The sequence below is a fragment of the Cetorhinus maximus genome, chromosome 11 (genome assembly GCF_964194155.1).
Source record: "Cetorhinus maximus chromosome 11, sCetMax3.hap1.1, whole genome shotgun sequence".
Taxonomy (NCBI): Eukaryota; Metazoa; Chordata; class Chondrichthyes; order Lamniformes; family Cetorhinidae; genus Cetorhinus; species Cetorhinus maximus.
Window position 1 is genome coordinate 21300580 of NC_135889.1, and position 22227 is coordinate 21322806.

At 41.1% G+C, this 22227-nt stretch overlaps 1 protein-coding gene and 1 pseudogene across 2 annotated transcripts in view; both read right to left on the bottom strand.

Annotated features, from left to right (window-relative positions):
• bmpr2b (bone morphogenetic protein receptor, type II b (serine/threonine kinase)) overlaps window positions 1–22227 on the bottom strand; it is a 342278-nt gene that overhangs the window by 223493 nt on the left and 96558 nt on the right. The window lies entirely within an intron of this gene.
• LOC144686258 (BBSome-interacting protein 1 pseudogene) lies at window positions 14866–15164 on the bottom strand (annotated as a pseudogene).

Here is a 22227-nt window from a genome sequence, read left to right on the forward strand (position 1 = left end):
GTGAGCCCCTTGTTAGATGACACCAAAATCTTAGTTTAAGAGATACCTTTTGAGAAAATGTTTAAAGCAAAGAGATCAAACAAGCAGAGGTGATTAGGGAGGGTTCAGGGCCTTCATCAATATCTTTCTATAACACTTATGGCCTCTTAGTCTTAGCAGAAACCTTTACAACATTCTGTTTCAAAGACTTTCTGCTTGCTTGTGTCCATTTCTGTTTTATATTTCTCTTGTAATTTGCAGGAAAAAAAGGGCAAAGATCTTCTTTTGTAGGAATGCTTCTTCAATATCTTCTAAAGAAGAACAAGCAAACACTTGGTAAGAAGAGACCTGATATCAATTTATAAATGCTTTATTTTACACAATATATACACATGCAGAAGAGCAGTTTCTCTCGGAATCACTTATTTCAAACAGTACAACTAATCATATACTACACAATAAAGCCAAACTTCCACACTTCCTCACATAAGCTGCTTGGGTGAAATACTGAAGAGTTACCAACATCCACTAAACAACTGCCCTGTATGAGCCAGTGCCCTCAGCAGAGCTGTGAAGAAATTGGAAATTCGACGTAGAACCAGTAAAGCCTGAAATTAAGTCAGCTGCCCACCCTCAGTCAGATTTTCCGTGTCATTTAAGCTATAGTAAAAAAATTTTTGGATGGGGGGAATTGGATTAATAATTTATAGCAAAAAAAGGAGGGGTTGTGAAATTGAAAGTGAAAAAAACAGCAATGACAGCTTATCCTGAAATACATCTATGCATTTGTATGCAAGAAGAGATAAGTAAGGAACAAAAGACGACCAGAAAACATTCATCTAAAGAATCATAAATCTTCTTCTTAGGGAGTCCCTTGAGGTCAAGGATGACTTGCATCCAATCCAATTGGATGGGTTCTGAGGTAGCTGCTAAGTCTAGATTCTGCAAGATGCGAGGCAGAAGGTCCTTGAAGAGTCGAGTAGATGAATTGTTTGAAGGTTTCTGCGCTCTCGCTGGTGACTTGACTTTGCCTCTGCATGTTCCCAATAAAGTCTCTTGATGTGTTCAGTGCCTTCCTGAATTAACCTTCTCTATTTTGGTCAGAGCCGAAGGGAATTTGACCTCTTCAGGGCTTCAGGGTTGCTCTGCGGACATCCCTAAAGTGTTTCCACTGTCCTCCTGGGAGTCTCCTGCACAACCAAGTTTTGAGTAGAGTAGTTGCTTCAGGAGTCTAGTATCAGGCATACAAACAACATGTCCTGCACAGGGGAGCTGGTTTGGTAAATGGTGTTAAAATGGCCTTTTGACTCTATGACCCACTCAGAATTGGAAGAACCTTAACACGAAGGAAGTGGACTCCATCGAGAAAATGCCTCCCCTAAAATCAAATAATAGTGCATCAGTCCTAGTGCTGGTCATTTGAGATATGAAGAATCACTTGAAGATTGAGAAAGGAAGGTCACTATCAGCATCCATAGAATGATTTTCGGGCCAGAGTACCATACCTCCAAAATAAGGAGGACTAAGTGACTGCGAAGAAGCAAAGGGAAGAATTTGAGAAGCTTTGGATCAGAAAGAACTATATCCCCATTCCCCATCCCCAGCAGGGTTTAATTTGAAAAGGACATCAGCTGAGTATATAAGCGTTAGTAACAAGCAACCACTTGATCTCCAACTGCAAATCGTGGTTCCATTGCACATGTTCGCTTATCAAAATATGCTTTTGTTTTATCTTGTTGTTTTGTGATTTCTTCTGCTTTCGCTCTGACATTCTTGTTGAATAGTGGTGATGGCTTAAGGATGGTCAGCAGCTTGCAAACGTTTCGACCAGTCATAAGTTCAGCTGGTGTCTTTCCAGTCAGAGAACGTGGGGTGGAATGATATGTGCGAAGTAGGTTATGAATGGACTGTTCAAATGTTTCCCCCCCTATGACGTACTAGCTCCCAGACTGTCCTTGATCACCTTGCTGAATCATTCAACGCCACATTTCAATTGCAGGTTGTATCGCAATGTCAAATGGTGGTGAATTCCATGTCTGTGAACTGACTGGAAACAAACTGCAGTCCATTGTCTGTCGTGATAGTCTCTGGCAAACCTCATTCGTAAAACAACTTGTCTAGAATGCCATGACCGAAGTGGTGGTTATGAAATTTGTTGTGGCGATTACTGGCCATTTGCTATATAGATCATGAATAACACGCAAACAACATTGATTGCTAGGGGGTGCTTGTACTTCTTCAAAAATATATATTTGGACTTGTTGCCATGATTTTGTCAGCCATGAGGTTGGTTATAGAGGTGCAGGACACAGTTAACAGATTTCTCACTGAGTGTACTTGCTATGTAGTTTCTAATGAGCTCTTCTATGTGGCAATCTATTGCTGGCCACCAGACTGTTTCACGGCAGAATTGTTTAATCTTAACATCACTCTGATGTCCTTCGTGGGATAAATTCAACATGACGTTGTAGTGTTTTTGGGATAACCACTCAAGTTCCGCAAGCAACACAATTATCACCAAACAATGTGAGTTAATTGCGTACTTGGATGTGTGGGGCCAGTTCTTTCTTTATTTTACAAGACTACTTGATTTTTAGGTTCTGGGTCACTTTCTGCAGTACGTTATCTGTTGCTGATTCTGCCTTTAACACCTCTCATTAACATCCACACTGTCCACCACAGTAGCAAGTAGGTCTTGAACCCAAAATCCATCAATCCCATGACATGAGTGGATCTCCCAGTGAAGAAAGGAAAGGTGCTGGAGCCAGTAAATATAAACTATTCTCCACCCTGTCGCCAATTGTTTTTTATGCCTTGGAATTGTGCAGAGATGTCCAGTTTCCTGCACACAGGATCTTTATTTACAAGTGTTTCCAAAATAGCTACTCTCTCATACTTAAAGCTTCTTGCTTTCAATTTAACTTCTCTTTCTTAATCACCATAGGCAAGCTTGACACACAGCACAGATAACATTCAACACACAGAATCAAACACTGAACAATTGGAAAATTGAATACTACAAGAATCTCAGGCCAACAGTGACAAACCCGGGGTTCATACTTAATCTCAGTGAGGGCACAGCTCTCAGTTTTTCACTCTGTGCTGTTATTTCAAAGCCAGAGGCATGATAAAGAGAAGTTTTCACGGCAGATCTGTGGACAGTTAAGAACAGTCTTGACGATATGCAGGTGTCAGCTGTGGCTCAGTTCATAGCACCCTCGCCTTTGAATCAGAGGGTTGTGGGTTCATGTCCCACTCCTGGAAAACCAAGAACTGTGATTGTTCTCAAAAGAGTTGCAATCTGTGACTGTTGATAACTCAAAAGAGTATCAGCCATTTTGTTGCCAAGCAACAGCTCAATCTTTAATATGTCCACACATTCAGGTGTTGTTACAAAAGCACAGCACAAGGACCTGTGAACTTCATTCTAAAGGATAATTCAATCAGTGCGTGCAAACAATGCTCTCACCAACCATTAAATGGACCTGAGGATATTCAGACCAAGGAGATTTCTTACAAAGCACTTTGCTGAGGAGTGATATTAAATAATCACAGTTTCAGCACATCAGTAGTAGCAGAGTTGAACAATATTGAAGCAACAATTTTTAAAAGCTGAATTATAAGATCCTAGAAAGCCAAAGAACTGACTCAATCAGCAACAGAATCTGTGACTGACCAGTAATGATGGATGCAATCTGCCAGCTCCCAGGGAATTGAGGACATCCAGCTGATTTATAGCTGAAAAATAGAAGAGAGGTGAAATAAAAGCTGGTTTAAGGGGGGGTGGGACAAGTAGAGCTGGATAGAGGGCCAGTGATAGATGGAGATAACCAAAAGATGTCACATACAAAAGGACAAAGAGGTGCTCTTCTATTTTTACTTAGTTCTGTTGAAGGGTCATTCGGACTCGAAACGTTAACTGTGTTCCTCTCCGCAGATGCTGCCAGACCTGCTGAGTTTCTCCAGGAATTTTTGTTTTTGTCCCAGTATACCATCCCTAGCTCCCGGGACAAATGACAAATGTGATTACAGAAAATGTTGGAAAAACTCAGCAGGTCTCCTTCTTGAGTTCCAAAGAAGTATATCGCTGCCTCAAATCTAATCGGGGGACCCAGGTAGTTTATATACAGAACAAGATACCTGGGAGCGTGTTACAGGGTGGAATCTAAGCAAGTTTAGGTGATTTGTATATAGAATAATGGATACACAAGGATGAATTACAGGCTGGAATCTAATCAAAGGGTTTGGATAATTTTGTCTATCAAATCATGAACTGCCACTGGAGCTGGAGTTCTACAGTGACTCAGCACAACGCCATGCTTGAAAATTCAAACATTTATCAACCAGTGACCTTCGCCCCATCCCCAAATAATTTATCCAAAAGATGCTGTTTCCTGTGACTTGTTCCCAAGATAGACAAACCTTCTTTTAAAAAATATAACCTAAAAACTGCATCCCAATATACCATGCCAAAATCTCCCGGTATAGCAATAAGAATACCATTAACTGGATAAAAGAATTCCTAAAAAGATACACTGATGAGGAAGAACATCACATTACATTGCTACAGCAGCTACTCCTGCCAAAACCTGCTGTTCCTATAGGCCGCATCACAAGGTGCTATGCACCTATAGGACCAGCTTCACTCTCTTGTCCCTTATGTGTAATCTTCACTTCTTGGCAACAGTTAATAGGAAGCAACAGAATCAATTTGAGCAATAAGTTGCCTGGGAGTCCTCAACGTTGATTCTGGACCCCATGAAGTCTCATGGCATCAGGTCAAACATGGGCAAGGGAACCTCCTTCAGATTACCACATACCGCACCACCACCACCGCCCCTCCCATTCCCCCTGCCACCCCCATGCTCAGCTGATGAATCAGTACTGCTCCATGTTGAACATCACTTGGAGGAAGCACTGAGGGTGGCAAGGGTGCAGAACGTGGGGGGTCTTCAATGTCCATCACCAAGAATGGTTTGGTAGCACCAGTATTGACCAAACTGGTCGAGCCCTAAAGGACATAGCTGCTAGACTGGGTGTGCAGCAGGTGAAGGAACCAACAAGAGGGAAAAACATACTTGACCTCATCCTCATTAACCTGCCTGCCACTGATGCATCTGTCCATGACAGCATCGGTAGGAGTGACACCACACAATCCTTGTGGGGATGAAGTCCCATCTTCACATTGAGGATACTCTCCATCGGGTTTTGTGGCACTACCACTGTGCTAAATGGGGTAGATTTCAAACAGATCTAGAAACTCGAGACTGGGCAACCATGAGGCGTTGTGGGCCATCAGTAGCAACAGAATTGTACTCAAGCACAATCTGTAACCTGACGGCTCGGCATATCCCCCCCACCACCACCATTACCACCAAGCCAGGGGATCAACTCTGATTCAATGAAGAGGGCAGGAGGGCATGCCAGGAGCAGCAACAGGCATACCTAAAAATGAGGTGTCAACCTGGTGAAGCTACAACACAGGGCTACTTGCATGCCAAACAGCATAAGCAGCAAGTGATACAAACGTATGAATTAGGAGGAGTTACCACTTGGTCCCTCAAGGTGCTCCGCCATTCAATAAGGTCACGGCTGATCTGAATGTAACCTCAATCCTGCCTCAATCCTACATTCCTGCGTACCCCCAACAACTTTTCACCCCCTTGTTAATCAAGAATCTATCTAGCTTGGCCTTAAAAATATCCAAAGGTTCTGTTTCCAACGCCTTTTGAGGAAGAGTTCCGAAGACTCACAACCCTCAGAGAAAAAATTTCTTCTCATCCGTGTCTTAAATGAGCGACCCCTTATTTTTAAACAGTGGCTCCTAGTTCTAGATTCTCTCACAAAAGGAAACATCCTCTCCACATTCACCCTGTCAAGACCCCTCAGGATCTTAAAGGTTTCAATTAAGTCACCTCTTACTCTTCTAAATTCCAGTGGATAGAAACCTAGCCCATCCAGCCTTTCTTCACAAGACAACCCACCCATTCCGGTATTAGGCTAGTAAACCTTCTCTGAGCTGCTTCTAACACATTTACATCTTTCTTTAAATAAGGAGAGCAGTACTCTACACAATAGTCCAGATGTGATCTCACCAACGCCCTGTACAACTGAAGCATAACCTTCTTGTAATCAATTCCCCTCACAATAAATAATAACATTCTATTAGCTTTCCTAATTACCTGCTCTACCTGCATACTAACCTTTTGTGACTCATGCACTAGGACACCCTGATCCCTCTGAATCTCAGGGCGCTGCATTTAGATAATAAGCCTCTTTTTTATTCTTCCTGCCAAAATGAACAATTTCACATTTGCCCATATTATACGCCATTTGTCAGATCTTTGGCCACTCAATTAACCTATGTCACTTTGCAGCCTCCTTACGCCCTCTTCACAATTTCCTTTCCTACCTATCTTTGTGTCATCAGCAAATTTAGCCACCATTCCTTCGGTCCCTTCATCCAAGTCATTTACATAAATTGTAAAAATCAAAGATCTAAGCTCTGCAGTCCTCCACATCCAGTTGTGAAAGGTGGTGTACAATTACACAACTCACTGGAGCAGGAGGTTTCACAAATATCCCCACCCTCAATGATGGGGGGAGCTCAGCACATCAGTACAAAAGATAAGGCTGAAGCATTTGCAACAATCTTCAGCCAGAAGTGCCGAGTGGATGATCTATCTCGGCCTCATCCGGAGGTTCCCAGTACCACAGATGCCAGTCTTCAGCCAATTCAATTCACTCCTTGTGGTATCAAGAAATGACTGAAGGCACTGGATACTGCAAAGGCTATACACCCTGACAACATTCCAGCAATAGTACTGAATACTTGTGCTCCAGAACTTGCTGCACCCCTAGCCAAGTTGTTCCAGTACAGCTACAATACTGACATCTACCTGACAATGTGGAAAATTGCCCAGGTATGTCCTGTACATGAAAAGCAGGACAATTTCAACAAAGCCAATTACCGCCCCATCAGTCTACTCTCCATCATCAGTAAAGTGATGGAAGAGGTCATCAACAGTGCTATCAAGTGACACCTGCTTAGTAATAACCTGCTCACAGACGCTGAATTTGGAGTTCTGCCACTCAGCTCCTGAACTACTTACAGACTTGGTTCAAACATGGACAAAAGAGCTGAACTCCAGAAGTGAGGTGAGAGTGACTGCCTTTGACATCAAGGCAACATTTGACCGAGTGTGGCATCAAGGAGCCTTAGCAAAACTGGAATCAATGGGAATCAGGGGGAAAACTCTCAGCTGGTTGGAGTCATACCTAGCACAAAGGAAGACTGTTGTGGTTGTTGGGAGATCAATCATCTCAGTTCCAGGACATCACTGCAGGAGTTCCTCAGGGTAGGGTCCTAGGCCCAACCATCTTCAGCTGCTTCATCAATGACCTTCCATCTTAAGGTCAGATGTGGGGATGTTCGCTGATGATTGCACAATGTTTAGCACCATTCATGACTCAGATACTGAAGCAATCCATGTCCAAATGCAGCAAGGCATGGACAATATCCAGGCTCCGCCTGACAAGTGGCAAGTATCATGTGAGCCACAACAAGTGCCATCTACAACAAGAGAAAACCTAACCACTGCCCCCTTGACATTCAGTGGCATTATCATTGCTGAATCTCCCACTATCAACAAACCTGGGGTTACTATTGATCAGAAACTGAACTGGACTAGCCATATAAATACTGTGGCTACAGAAGTAGATCAGCAGCTAGGAATCCTGCGGCGAGTAACTCACCTCCTGACTCCCCAAAGCCTGTCCACCATCTACAAGGCACAAGTCAGGAGTGTGATGGAATACTCTCCACAAGGGCAATTAGGGATGGGCAATAAATGCTGGCCTAGCCAGCAACACCCACATCACATATGAATTAAAATACACTACCTGTTAAGCATAATACAGAGCAAATAAGGGTTGACAGAGATAGAAGGCATCACAAGAAAGTTGTGAGTTGATTGGTGAGTGTTGCTGGTTAGGGACTTAGTCTAAACAACTGGCAGATTAAAAAACTTTAAAAATATTAAATATTAATAAAAAGTAACAAATGAGCAGCTGGTGAGTCTTAGCTTTCTTTTTTTAAAGTAAGGTTTATTGCTACTAGTAAGGCGTATTAAGTATTAGTAGGGTTTATCAGTATTAGTAAGATTTATTAGTATCAGGAAGGTTCATTAATAGTGGTAACTCAATAGCCTGCTCCCACTTTCTCTCCATACCCTTTGATCCCTTTTGCCCCAAGAGCTATATCTAACTCCTTCTTGAAAGCATACAAGTTTTGGTCTCAGCTACTTCCTGTGGTAACGAATTCCACAGGCTCACCACTCTCTGGGTGAAGAAATTTCTCCTCATCTCAGTCCTAAATGGTCTACCCCATATCCTCAGACTATGACCCCTGGTTCTGGACTCCCCCACCAGCGGGAACATCCTTCCTGCATCTATCCTGTCTAGTCCTGTCAGAATTTTATAGGTTTCTATGAGATCCCCCCTCATTCTTCTGAACTCCAGCAAATATAATCCTAATCGACTCAATCTCTCCTCATATGTCAGTCCCCCCATCCCAGGAATCAGTCGGATAAACATTCGCTGCACTCCCTCTATAGCAAGTACATCCTTCCTCAGATAAGGAGACCAAAACTGCACACAATATTCCAGGTGTGGTCTCACCAAGGCCCTGTACAATTGCAGCAAGACATCCCTGTTCCTGTACTCAAATCCTCTCACTATGAAGGCCAACATTCCTTCTTTACCACCTGCTGCACCTGCATGCTTACCTTCAACGACTGGTGTACAAAGACACCCAGGTCTCGTTGCACATTCCCCTCTCTCAATTTATAGCCATTCAGATGATAATCTGCCTTACTGTTTTTACTACCAAAATGGATTATCTCACATTTATCCACATTAAACTGCATCTGCCATGCATTTGCCCACTCACTCAGTTTGTCCAAATCATACTGAAGCATCTTTGCATCCTCCTCACAGCTCACCCTCCCACCCAGCTTTGTGTCATCTGCAAATTTGGAGATATTACATTTAATTCCCTCATCTAAATCATTAATACAAGCCAATCAATTTAATTTCAGTATTGGGGAAACTTCTAGAAACAATAATTCAGGATAAAATTAACAGTCACATGGGCCAACACGGATGTGTTAAGGGTATACCGTGATTAGCTAACTTGCTTGACATCTTTGGTGAGCTAACTGAGAGGGTTGACAAGAGCAATGCTGTTGATGTGGTTTACATGGATTTCCAAAAGGCAATTGATACAGTGCCACACAACAGACTTTTGAGCAAGTTATAGCCCATGGAATAAAAGGGGCAGTATCAACATGGATACAAAATTGGTTGGATAACAGGAAACAGAGAATAGTGGTTAATGGATGTTTTTCAGGCAGGAGGAAGGTTTGTAGTGGAGTTCCCCAGGGTCAGTGTTGGGACCCTTGCTCTTCCTAATGTATTAATGACCTAGACCTTGGTGTACAGCGCACAATTTCAAAGTTTGCAGATGATACAAAACTTGGAAGCATTGTGGACTGTGAGGTGAATAGTGTAGAACTTCAAAAGGACATAGACAAGTTGGTGGAATGGGCTGACAAGCGGCAGATGAAGTTCAATGTGGAGAAATGTGCAGTGATTCATTTTGGTAGGAAGAACATGGAGAGACAATATAGGATACAACTATAAAGGGGATGGGGGAGCAGACATACCTAGGTTTATATGTGCATGTTATTGAAAGTGCAGGACAGGTTAAGAGAGTGGTTAATAAAGCATACAGTATCCTAGGCTTTATTAATAAGGGCATAGAGTACAAGAGCAAGGAGGTTATGCTGAATTTGTATGTGACACTCGTTCGGCCTCAGCTGGAGTACTGCCTCCAGTTCTGGGCGCGCACTTTAGGAAAGATATGAAGGCATTAGAGAGAGTATAGAAAAGATTCATGAGAATAGTTCCAGGGATGAGGAACTTCAGTTATGAAGATTAATTGGAGAAGTTGGGGCTGTTGTCTTTGGAGAAGAGAAAGCTGAGAGGAGATTTGATAGAGATATTCAAAATCATGAGGGTTCTGGACAGGATTGATAGGGAGAAATTGTTCTCACTTGTGAAGTGATTGAGAACGAGAGGTCACAGGTTTAAAGTAATTGGCAAAAGAAGCAACAGCTACATGAGGAAAAACTTTTTCACGCAGCGAGTGATTAAGGTCTGGAATGCGTTGCCCAAGAGTGTGGTGGAGGCAGGTTCAATCAAGGCATTCAAAAAGGAATTAGACTGTTATCTCAAAAGAAAGAATGTGCAGGGTTACAAGGAGAAGGCAGGGGAATGTTACTACATGAATTGCTCATTCAGTACAAACATGATGGGCAGAATAGTCGTCTCCTGCACTGTAATAATTCCGTGATTTTCTGAAGTAATTTTCAGGTTCTGATGACCTGTAAAACCATTCTCACCTCACTTTCATAGATTGCAATAACATCAGAACCCTTTGATTCAACTAGATCATTGTATCGATTATCCTGGATTTCTTATTGAGTAATTGAGGTAATGGTTGAAGATAAGAAGTAGGTGGTTAAAGAGAGCCTTAATGAGTAAATTCTACAACCTATTGCAGCACCACTCCACACAGATGAAATGTTCCATATGTGATGATCCAGCCTATAACTCAACATCAATGTTTTTTGTTAATCTATAGACACATTTATCTCTCACTTATTCCAGGGTACCAATTATTTTAAATATAAACTCTCTCAACCACCCCCACCCCCACCCCCAACTAGATTTCAACCTATAAGTATGCAAGGGAAATTTCCCACTCCTGATTATCTGGTGACCTTGCTTCCAAATATACGCATTTTCTCAACTCTATCTCTGAAATCAGATAATGCAATCAAAACCATATTTATTTGACATCCCTAGTTTCTCTGAGATAAGCCTTTAAGCAGCTGCAGTCTTTGTGGTGTGGTGTGGTATGGGGATTGTTTGTACAGCTTGTAGGGTGCTAGGCCTCTTCAGATAGCATTCAGTCATCCACAAATTATGGGATTGGTGTTACGTGTAAGCCAGGCCAGGTCGGGGTGACAGGTTCCCTTGCCCAAAGGACAATGGTTGGGTTCTTAAAACAAATCAGCACCTTTGATGATCATTTTCCCTGGTGACATCCCACAAATTACCAGACTTAATCAAATTCATTAATTTGAATCCTCTGAGATGGTAGTCCAGAATTAGAACCACCATGTTCTATAGATATAGAGTGAGGACAGGACTGGGACTGCGATACCTTCCACAGTCAAATGCCTGCATTCACATTTCTGGGCTTGTGTGAAAATAGATACTTTTGCAGGGCATCAGCGAGGAGAGTAAATTGGAGCAGAAAAGTAAACAGCCATACAACACACACGCAGCCATTAATTAGTTCCATGTATAGACAGAGTGGATGAAGAGCAAAGTGAATGGCTATGCTTACTGCACTGTTAAGACACTGTGCTCTGCAATCCAATCGCTATCTTTCCAAACTCCCAAAGGTAGAATTACAATACATGCAGAGACAATGTAATAAATGACACGGAGGTTGGGGAGGAGGGAGGTAGATTTACTGGCTAATGCTATCGTTCTGCAATTTTCCATGTTCTGAAAATGCTTGCAGCCATTGTGGCTTAGTTTTTTTTCTATATTTTTGTTGCTTATTTATATTCAATGAACGGTAGCTGTTGTAGGGCAGTATAACCTTCTTGGCAATATAAACAGCATCCTTATCATAAGCCTCAATTACACTTCATTTCTGGTTAATTGAAGTTCAGGGACTCACAAGTGTTTGCTTATCATTCTGGCACCAAATAATCACTGCACTCTTCAGCTACGGCCACTCTGAAGGTTAGGATGCTCAATGCAGCCCAGATAAGCACAGCTCCTCAGCACAAACTGAACCCAACCCTAGTCAATCTTCCTGCAGAACATAAAATTTCAGTTCCAAGGAGTCTAAAGTACGATAAACAAAGCTGCTACAGTACTATGAGGGTTCAGTGAAGTGTCTAGTAACAACAGCACAATATCTGTCCAAGGTATGCTGCGTGAATACTCGCTGTGATTTTTTAAATTTAAGTTGCCAGCGATGTGTAATAGCGGAATTCATATACTGCATTAATTGTATTCTCTAAGCTATCGAGGAGGCATGGATCTTGGATCAACAGCAGCACATATCAAAAAAGCATGGAACAAAAACAGAAAATGCTGGAAAAACTCAGCAGGTCTAACAGCATCTGTGGAGAGAAAAAAAAGCAGTTAACGTTTCGAGTCCGTATGACTCTTCTTCAGAACTAAACAGAAGTAAAAATGTGATGAAATTCATACTGTTTAAGGGGGTGGAGAAGGTGAAGCTGGATAGAAGGCCAGTGATAGGTGGAGGCGAAGGAGAGATTGCCAGAGATGTTATGGACAAAAGGGTGTTAATGATAGTGGCACTGGCTAGAGGAGATGCTGATGGTGGCATTAAGGTCAGAAAGCAGAATGTGATATAATAGCAGGACAAGGGTAAGCACTCTAGAAAAAACAACATGAACAAGTGACAGATAGCCCTCGTGGGGGTGGGGTGGGAGGGAGGGGACAGTGGTGGGAAAAAAAATTATTTTTTTAAAAAAATAGGATACAAGATGGAGATAAAACAAAGAAGAATAAAAATGAAAATAAATAAAAATGAAAGTAAATGGATAAAAAAATAAAAGTGAAAATGAATATTGAAAAAAAGGGGGTGAGGATGGAGGAGAGAGTTCATGGTCTGAAGCTGTTGAACTCAATGTTAAGTCCAGAAGGCTGTAAAGTGCCTATCGGAAGATGAGGTGCTGTTCCTCTAGTTTGCGTTGGGCTTCACTGGAACACTGCAGCAGGCCAAGGGCAGACATCTAGGCATGAGAGCAGGATGGGGTGTTGAAATGGCAAGCTACAGGAAGGTCTGGGTCATGCTTGCGACAGACTGAAGGTGCTACACAAAGCGATCACCCAGTCTGCGTTTTGTCTCTCCAATGTAGAGGAGATCGCATTGGGAGCGGCGAATGCAATAGACCAAATTGAAGGAGGTGCAAGTGAAGCGCTGCTTCACCTGAAAGGAGTGTTTGGACCCTTGGACAGTGAGAAAGGAGGAGGTAAAGGAGCAGGTGTTGCACCTTCTGCAATTGCATGGGAAGGTGCCGTGGGAGGGGGGGGTGAGGTGTTGGGGGTGATGGAGGAAAAATTTTAAAAAATTTCCCACCACCATCCCCTCACCCCACACCACCCCCACAAGGGCCATCTGTCACTTGTTCATGTTGTTCTTTCCAGAGTGCTTACCCTTGCCCTGCTATTATCACATTCTGCTTTCTGACCTTAATGCTACCATCAGCACCTCCTCTAGCCAGTACCACTATCATTAACACCCCTTTTGTCCTTTTGTCTATGACATCTTTGGCAATCTCTCCTTTGCCTCCACCTATCACTGGCCTTCTAAACCAGCTTCACCTGCTCCACTCCCCTTAAACAGTATAAATTTCATCACATCTTTACTTCTCTTTAGCTCTGAAGAGGAGTCATACGGACTCAAAACATTAACTGTTTTTTTCTCTCCACAAATGCTGTTAGACCTGCTGAGTTTTTCCAGCATTTTCTGTTTTTGTTTCAGATTTCCAGCGTCCGCAGTATTTTGCTTTTATCATAAAATCATGGGTTGCCATGTCCATTATTTTCTGGCCATCTGAAGTCATACAGAAAGAAAGAGAGTCAACCAAGATTTACTGAAACACCTTCCCTGTTGCGAGCATAGATTTGGAAAATCACCTCCCAGAATGTGCATCTCACAGAAATGAGCCACAAACCACAAGACACAACGCAAGCTACTATCCAGCTCAAATGTACAACAGCAAATGCATGATCTAAACGTCCAATGTAATTCCTGCATCCATTCTCCCACTTAACATAAATTATGCAAAACGAGGCAAGAGAAAAGAAAGGCACCTGACTCTGCTCCGCTCTTTGGTGGCCCAGTACTCGCAATGTTGTTCTGGGGAGGAGGCAGACAAGTGATTGGGAATACTGTACAATTTTTTTTTTTTAATTTGAAAAGAAATTTCATACAACATGCCCCAAAATTCTACAGGCCTTTTTGATGGAACAGCAGTTCAGCGAATGGAAGGAGAGGAGGGGGTCAATCAGCCATGTTTTCACACTCTCAATCACTATCCAGTGAACGAACAGCCAGGCTAGAACTGCATGTGTGATATATTGACTGAGAATAGCATCAGGCTCAGCCGTCATGCCCTCCACAGACAAAGCTCACGATCTAGTCACGTATAAAGAACAGGCAGTTGGCCAACGCTACAGCACCTGTGGAACAGTACCCCTAGCATGAGTCTGAGTCTTTAAGGAGAGGAAAAGCAAAAATGAAGCAGAGGATGAATAAAAAGCATACAATGACACTGTATACTCAAGTAAATGACCAGCCCATAGAAGTGCTGGTATTGCAGGCAATGGCAGGTGTTCCACAATCAATAAGACAAATAGAAGCTGCAACATCAGTCTCCTCAATGTACAGTAATTGCTAACACAACAGTCCATCAAGGTTGCCCGATGAGGTAGAGTGGTTTATTGGTCTTCACTCTGTTAAGCCAGCGTTCTTGATTTGTCATCTTCTTCTGAATTTCTCTCAGGGTTGCACGGTCATTGCAATGCTTTATCAGCAGTCTTTACTGAAGATGTGCAATTATATTCTGGGTCAGCCTCACAGGGGATGGGGAGAGATTCTGTCTTGAGGTACATAACAGTTCCCCATTACGACATCATTGTTCTTACACCTATTTTTTCAACATGAAGTTCACAATACTGATATAATTGATGATGGCACGGTATCATTACACCTTGGAATGTAATTGTGACAGGTTTTGTGGATACAATCAATCTAGTGAGATTGGGGAAATGATCTTATTTCTGTTCTTTTTGTGCCAATTCCTGTTGCCGAATGGTCTCCTGTGCTTCCCTCTGCATTTTCTCCAATTCTCCAGTGTTACTGATTTAAGTGGAAGCACCTTTGGTTTGCAGAGCACCATGGCAGGAACACCTTCAAAGGAGAGCTGACTTTGTTTAGGAAGGGCTTCATGAAACATGGACTTTACTTCTGGCATTTTTAATCACATTCAAATTGTACCTGTGATGTGCTGAACATCCCGACACTCTGACATTAGCCTGCAGCGTCACTCCTATTAACAAGCAAGTTCCTTAAACGCAATTGAGTGTTCAATCCAGTGATAGGGAAAATGTTACAAATGCATACAAACACACATAGGCCCTATTTACTTAGAATATACAGCATAGGAACAGACCATTCAGTTCAACTAAACAGTGATACTGTTTATATTCCATGATTTTCCTCCCATTCAATCTGCCTCATCTCATTTATAAGGTACTCTAGATCTTATTTTGAAAATGAACTTTGTATCAAGTTGAAGTAACAATAAGAAGGTTGAAGAACTGTGTCTACCACCTTTAACTGTGTATTTTTGATCCAATCTAATTTGTATACCTTTTACAAATAATTTACTTCCATGATGAATTGTAGAGAGCAAACATTTCTAGAGTAATTTATTTTGACCACCCAGCAGTTAGATATTATTATAGAATTTACAAGAAAAAAAGACCCAGCATCTGTGTCTTAAAGGGGAGAAGTCTATTTCAGAACCAATTCTCTGCCCTTTCCCAGTATTTTAATATATTCTTCATTTTCAATTCCTCAACCAATTCACTTTGAAGTGACTGAATAGCCTCTTTTGTCTCTCTCTCTCTTCAGGTACCATGCCCTAAGAGTTCTTTTGATCTCAGATTTTACTAGTACCTTTCATTGATAGTGTGACTTGTCCAAGATATCTTCATTATTTGCCTCAAAAGCCACAACTCTACAGCCTTAATTCTTCTCTGCACTACTTCACTGAAAGTCCAACACTCGCTTCTGTATGTCAAGGTTGGTGTGATGTAGCATTCCAGGATTCTCAGCTTTGTTTTCATAGCTAATTTTGAGTTGATCATAATCCTTTTCATTTGTCAAAATGCACCTTGGCCATTCAAATTCTTTGTCTTATTTCTTGGTCGCACTTTCATCCGATGTTAACATACTTACTAGGAAACAAAATTTTGCCTACCTCTATGATCTTTTCATTCTTCACTGTGATCTTACATTCTGTCTTTCTTTTTGGACACTACTGGACATTTTGTTTTCTTACAATTTATGCTCAGCCCATTTTTTCTCACTTTCACTCACTGCTCTATCCAAAATCTTTTGCAGTTTTTCTTCAGAGTTGGCAATAAGAACGGTGTCATTGGCATATTTAATATTATTAAAATTGTAACCACCAACATAAAGGTAGCATTGCTCGTTCCTCTATCTTCTACAAAGCCACATTGAAGAGCTGAAATGTCCCCTTATGGTAAAGCACATAAAATATAAATATAAAATACATGTTCTGCTAACCCAATGTGTGAAAATATTCTTTTTAATTTCTCCCATCATCTTGTAATAATCCACATTCAGGGTCCCCTTGTAAGTCAATTGCGAGGGAAAACAATCTTCCAACTTTTACCCTCTCAAAATTTCTCCTGTGCTGTTCTTTTGTTCTAGTGAATTGGTGATATAATTGTAGCAAACATCATGGACCCTTTCAACATCCTTCCAATAATAGGTTTGCCAGAACTTGTAAAGTCAGGGTATCAGCCTTGCATCAGTCGGTAGCAATTTTGCCAGAGACTAAGTTTAAGCCGCAGTCCAGACACTTATACCTCTAGACGAACGCCCCCGAGAAGTACTGAGGGAGTGCAACGCTATTAGATGGGATGTCTTTCAAATGAGACATTAAAAATAAGGCCCCATCTACTCCCTCAGGCGAATGTAAAAGATCCCATGGCATTATTCAAAGAACAGCAAGGGAGTGCTCCCTGGTCTGTGCCCTAGCCAACATTCACCCCCCAGCAAACATGTAAAACAAATTGTTATTTATTTCATTGCTACTAATGAGAGCTTAGTAAAACCAAATTGAGTTAACAATAGTGATGACACTTCAAAAGCACATATGCGAACATATGAATTAGGAGCAGCAGTTGGCCATTCACTTCTCGAGCTTGCTCCGTCATTCAATAAGATCATGGCTGATCTAATTGTGGCCTCAGCTTCACTTTCCTTCCTACCCCCTAAACCCTTTGACTCCCTTGTGAATCAAAAATCTTATCTAATTCAGTCTTAAAAATATTCAATGACCTGCCTCCACCATTCTCTGGGGAAGAAAGTTCTAAAGACTCAAGACACTCTAAGGGGAAGGATTTTTCCTCATATCTGTCTTAAATGGGAGACCCTTTATTTTTAAACTATGTACCTTAGTTGTAGTCTCTCGCACAAGAGAAAACATACTTTCAGCATCCACCTTCTCAAGTACCCTAAGGATCTTGTATGTTTCAATAAGATTGCCTCTCATTCTTCTAAACTCCAGTGGAGACAGGCCCAACCTGTCCAACGTTTCCTCATAGGATAACTCCCTCATCCCAGGAATCAGTCAAGTAAACCTTATATGAACAGCTTCTAATGCATTTATGTCCTTTCTTAATTAAGAATACCAAAACTGTACACAAATATTCTGGATGTAGTATCACCAACATCCTGTACAACTGTAGCAAACATCCCTACTTAGATATTACATTCCCCTTGCAATGAATGGCAACATTCCATTTACCTTCCTAATCATTTGCTGTAGCTGCATACTAACTTTTTGTGATTCATGTACCTGGACACTCAGATTCTGCTGTACCTCAGAGTTCTGCAACCTCTCCCTAGTTAAGTAATATGCTGCTTTTTTATTCTTCCTGCCAAAGTGGACGAATTCACATCTTCCCACAGTATACCCCATCTGCCAAATTTTTGCCCACTCACTTAACCTATTTATATCCCTTTGCAGACTCCTTATGTCCTCTTCACAAATTACTGTCCTACCTATCTCTGTGTCATCAGCAAACTTAACAACCATACATTCGGCCCCGTCTTTCAAGTCATTATATAGATTATATATGGCTGAGGACCCAGCCATGATCCCTATGGCATTCCACTGATTACATCTTGCCAACCTAAAAATGATCCGTTTATGCCTACACTGTTTCCTGTTGGCTAACCAATCCTCAATCCATGCTAATATGTTATCCCCTACTCCATGAGCTCTTATTTTATGTAGTAATCTTTGATATGGCACCTTGTCAATTGCTTCTGGAAATCTAAGTACATGACATCCACAGGTTCCCCTTTATCCACGTTGCTTGTTACTTCCTCAAAGAGCTCTAATAAATTAGTCAATCATGATTTCCTTTTCACAAACCATGTTAACTCTGCCTGGTTGCACTGAGATTTTCTAAGTGCCCTGCCTCAACCTCCTTAATAATAGAGTTCAGCGTTTTCCCTATGACAGATGTTAAGATAACTGACCTGTAGTTTCCTGCTGTCTCTCTCCTTTCTTGAATTGAAGAGTTACATTCACTATTTTCCAATCTGATAGGGCCTTTCCAGAATCTAGGGAATTTTGGAAAATTAAAACCAATGCACCTATTTCAGCAGCCATTTCTTTTAAAACCCTAGGATGAAGGCCATCAGGACCTGGGGATTTGTCAGTTTTTAGTTCTAATCATTTTTTCAGTACCCTTTCCCTGGTGAATGTAATTGTTTTAAGCTCTTCCCTCCCTTTCACCTCTTGATGCACACTTATTTCTGAGATTTTATTTATACCCTCTACAGAGAATACAGATGCAAAATATCTGTTCAATTCATTTGCCATTTCTTCATTTTCTATTATTAATTCCCCAAACTCTCTCTCTGGATGACCAACACTCACTTAACTTACTCTTTTCCTTTTTAAATATCTGTAGAACCTCTTACTATCTGTTTTTATATTTCTAGCTAGCTTTCTCTCGTACTCTAAATTCTCCCTCCATATTAATCATTTTTGTCATTCTTTGCTGTTCTTTATGTTCTGTCTCATCTTCTAACCTGCCACTCATCTTTGCAGAATCATACGCTTTTTCTTTCAATTTGATACTATCTTTAACTTCCTTAGTTAGCTGCTGATAGTGTGTCCTTTCCTTACAATCTTTCTTTCTCACTGAAATGTACCTTTTCTGAGTATTCTGAAATATCTCCTTGAATACTCTGCCGCTGCATTTCTACTGACCCATCCCTTAACCTAATTTCCCAGTTCACTAGCCAGTTCTGACTTCACGCTCTCATAATTTCCCTTATTTAAGTTTAAAACACTAGTCTTAGGTCCACTCCTCTTTCCCTCAAACTGAGTGTGAATTCCACTGCTTCTTTTGCCAATTATCATAAATCTGTGGTTGAATCTTGATTCTTCCACCAGTGTGAACAGTTTTTCCCTGTCTATTCTATCCAAACCCTTTATGATTTTGAATATCAAATGTCCTCTCAACCTTCTCTGCTCTTAGGGAAATAGATTGGAAAAGTTGGGACTATCTACATAACTGAAGTTTCTCATCCCTGAAACCATTCTCGTGAATCTTTTCTACACTCTCTACAATGCCTTCACATCCCTCCTAAAGTGTGGCATTCTGAACTGGACGCAATACTCCAGTTGAGGCCGAATCAGTGTTCTCTATACATCCTCTTTGTTCTTGTACTCTATGTCCTGTCAAGAAAGCCTAGCGTACTGTATGCTTTATTAACCAATCTCTCAACCTGTCCTGCCATCTTCAATGACTTATGCACATATACACCTAGGTGCCTCAGCTCCTCCATCCTCTTTAAAATTGTAGCCTTTATTTTATATTGTCACTCCACTTAATCCCAACAAAATGAATCCTTCACACTTCTTTGAATTGAATTTCATCTGCCACTTCTCCGCCCATTCCACCAACTTGTCTAAGTCCTTTTAAAGTTCTACACTATCCTCCTCAATGCTTCCAAGTTTTGTATCAAACTTTGAAATTATGCACTGTACACCAAAGTCTCGGTCATTAATATATGCCAGGAAAAGCAAGGATCCCAACACTGACTCCTGGGGAACTCCATTACAAACCTTCTCCCAGACCGAAAAATATTCATTAACCTTCACTCTCAGTTTCCTATCATCTAGCCAATTTTGTATCCATGTTGCTACTGTCCCTTTTATTTGTGTAACTTTGCTCACAAGTCTGTTGTGCAATACTTTATCTGATGCTTTTTGGAGGTCCATGTACACCATATCAATAGTATTACTCTCATCAACCCGCTCTGTTATCTTTTCAAAAAACTCCAACAAGTCAGTTAAACATGATTTGCCTTTAACAAATTCATGCTGGCTTTCCTTAATTAACCCACATTTGCCCAAGTGACTATTAATTTTGCCCCAAAATTATTGAATATTCAATTCTTGATTACCTCAGCCAAATGCATTGGTGGAGGAATTTCACGTGACTATTTTGTGCAACTGTTTTTAAAGCTTTTTATACTGAGTGGCTTTAAGAAAGCTCTGTCAGTAAATGCACTGTTACATTGAACTGAGGCATAATTACCAAGAACATACCAGTTTCGATCCATGGTTTGTGTAATGAATGGTGCCACTATTGGTCTCAACAGTCCTTGGAGACGACAAGGAGAAAAAGTATTCCAATGTCCCATCAGATACTCTCATGTCAGTTACAAATTAGAAACAGAACAAAGCTCCCTTTACACTATTCCATCAAATATTGCACATCAAATTCTATCAAATAGGGCAGCTGGCAACTGGTTTGAAATTGTGTAAAGCTCCCTCAATGAAGGCATGGTGAAACTCAGTCCCAATCTCACAAGATTCTCCCCTACTGAACCTTTATTACACCGTTGCATTTTGCATACCAGCCACCCTGTAAACTCTTTTACCTTAATGCCCCTCAGAAATGGAGAAAGGTTGGCCAAATTCAAGTAAAAAAAGAATGGGTCGAAAAGGGGTCGAAAACAGTGGGTACTACTTACGGGTTTTAGTCAAGAAATTGATGTAAGTTTCTAATCAAGATAAACTTGGAATCAGAAACAATGTAAATCGGTCAAATTTGCACATTGAGTGGGGTGTCTGTCAACTATACAGTGCTCTAGTCAAGCCGACCTTAGATATTTTTAGTTCTGCTACATTGCAAACACGTGACCCCTAAAAGTGGTGCAGAAAAGGGGCAACAATATTTATCCCCAGTATGAAAGGACAGAGTTACCAGGAGTAATTCAAAAAAAACTCTAGCCTTGGAAAGAGTTGAACAAGAAGGTATCTATGCTATTAAATAGAACAGAAGAGGTTCATCCAGAGCACCATTTAAAGTTCAGAAATGATTGCAGGACAAAAGGATAGCAGAACAAATAGGTAAAAGGGCAAGTGCAGCGTTCTTGTCAGAAAGGACTTCTTTCCACAAATATGAAATGATCTGGACTGGGACCTAATAGAGGTACAAGGAGTGGAGTCATAGAACATAGGTAGCCAAGCAATGGGATTGTATGTTTCTATGAAAAGACAAGCAATGAGGGTCCATTGAATTAAAAACAGTAAGTGCTGCAAAAGCTCAGCAGGTCTGGCAGCATCTGTAGAGAGAGAAACAGAGTTAACGTTTTGAATTCAATATGACTCTTCTTCAGAACTCATTGAATCCCTGACTGTACAACTTTTGTGGTTTTACATACGGCCTTTTCAGTGAACAGAGGAATTCTTCACCTCATCAACTCGATCACTTAACAAGTTGCTTGCTTCAATCTCATAAGCATCTTCACAGCTTTTATTTTTACTTACAGTTCCAATGAGTGAGCCCAGTACTGAAAAGAGAAATCACCTGTATAGCAACTGTTAGAAATCTGAGCCACAGCATGCATGCTTCCAAAACCCTCCCCCAGACTATAAAAACTCACATGACCTGAGTAACATAGAGGAAAACTTCTGCTTGACATCATGTGTTGAATGAATACAGCACAAAGCGTTTACATTTCCACCCTGCTGCCAAAGAAAACTGACTTCAGCCCAAATTGTGGTATAGTTTTCAAAAAATTAATAAACATGCAGGGTGTGATCTAAAAGAGGTTCAAAGAGGCACCCTACACAATACCATGGAATTCTTAAGGTCTTGTGTCTCTGTTCTTGACTACACTCATGCAAAGTGATCAGACACTGGAATCCTGGTTAATTTTTACATTTTTACTCTCCCTAACCCAGTGTCATTGGTGTGCTATATTATTTATGTTTTTAT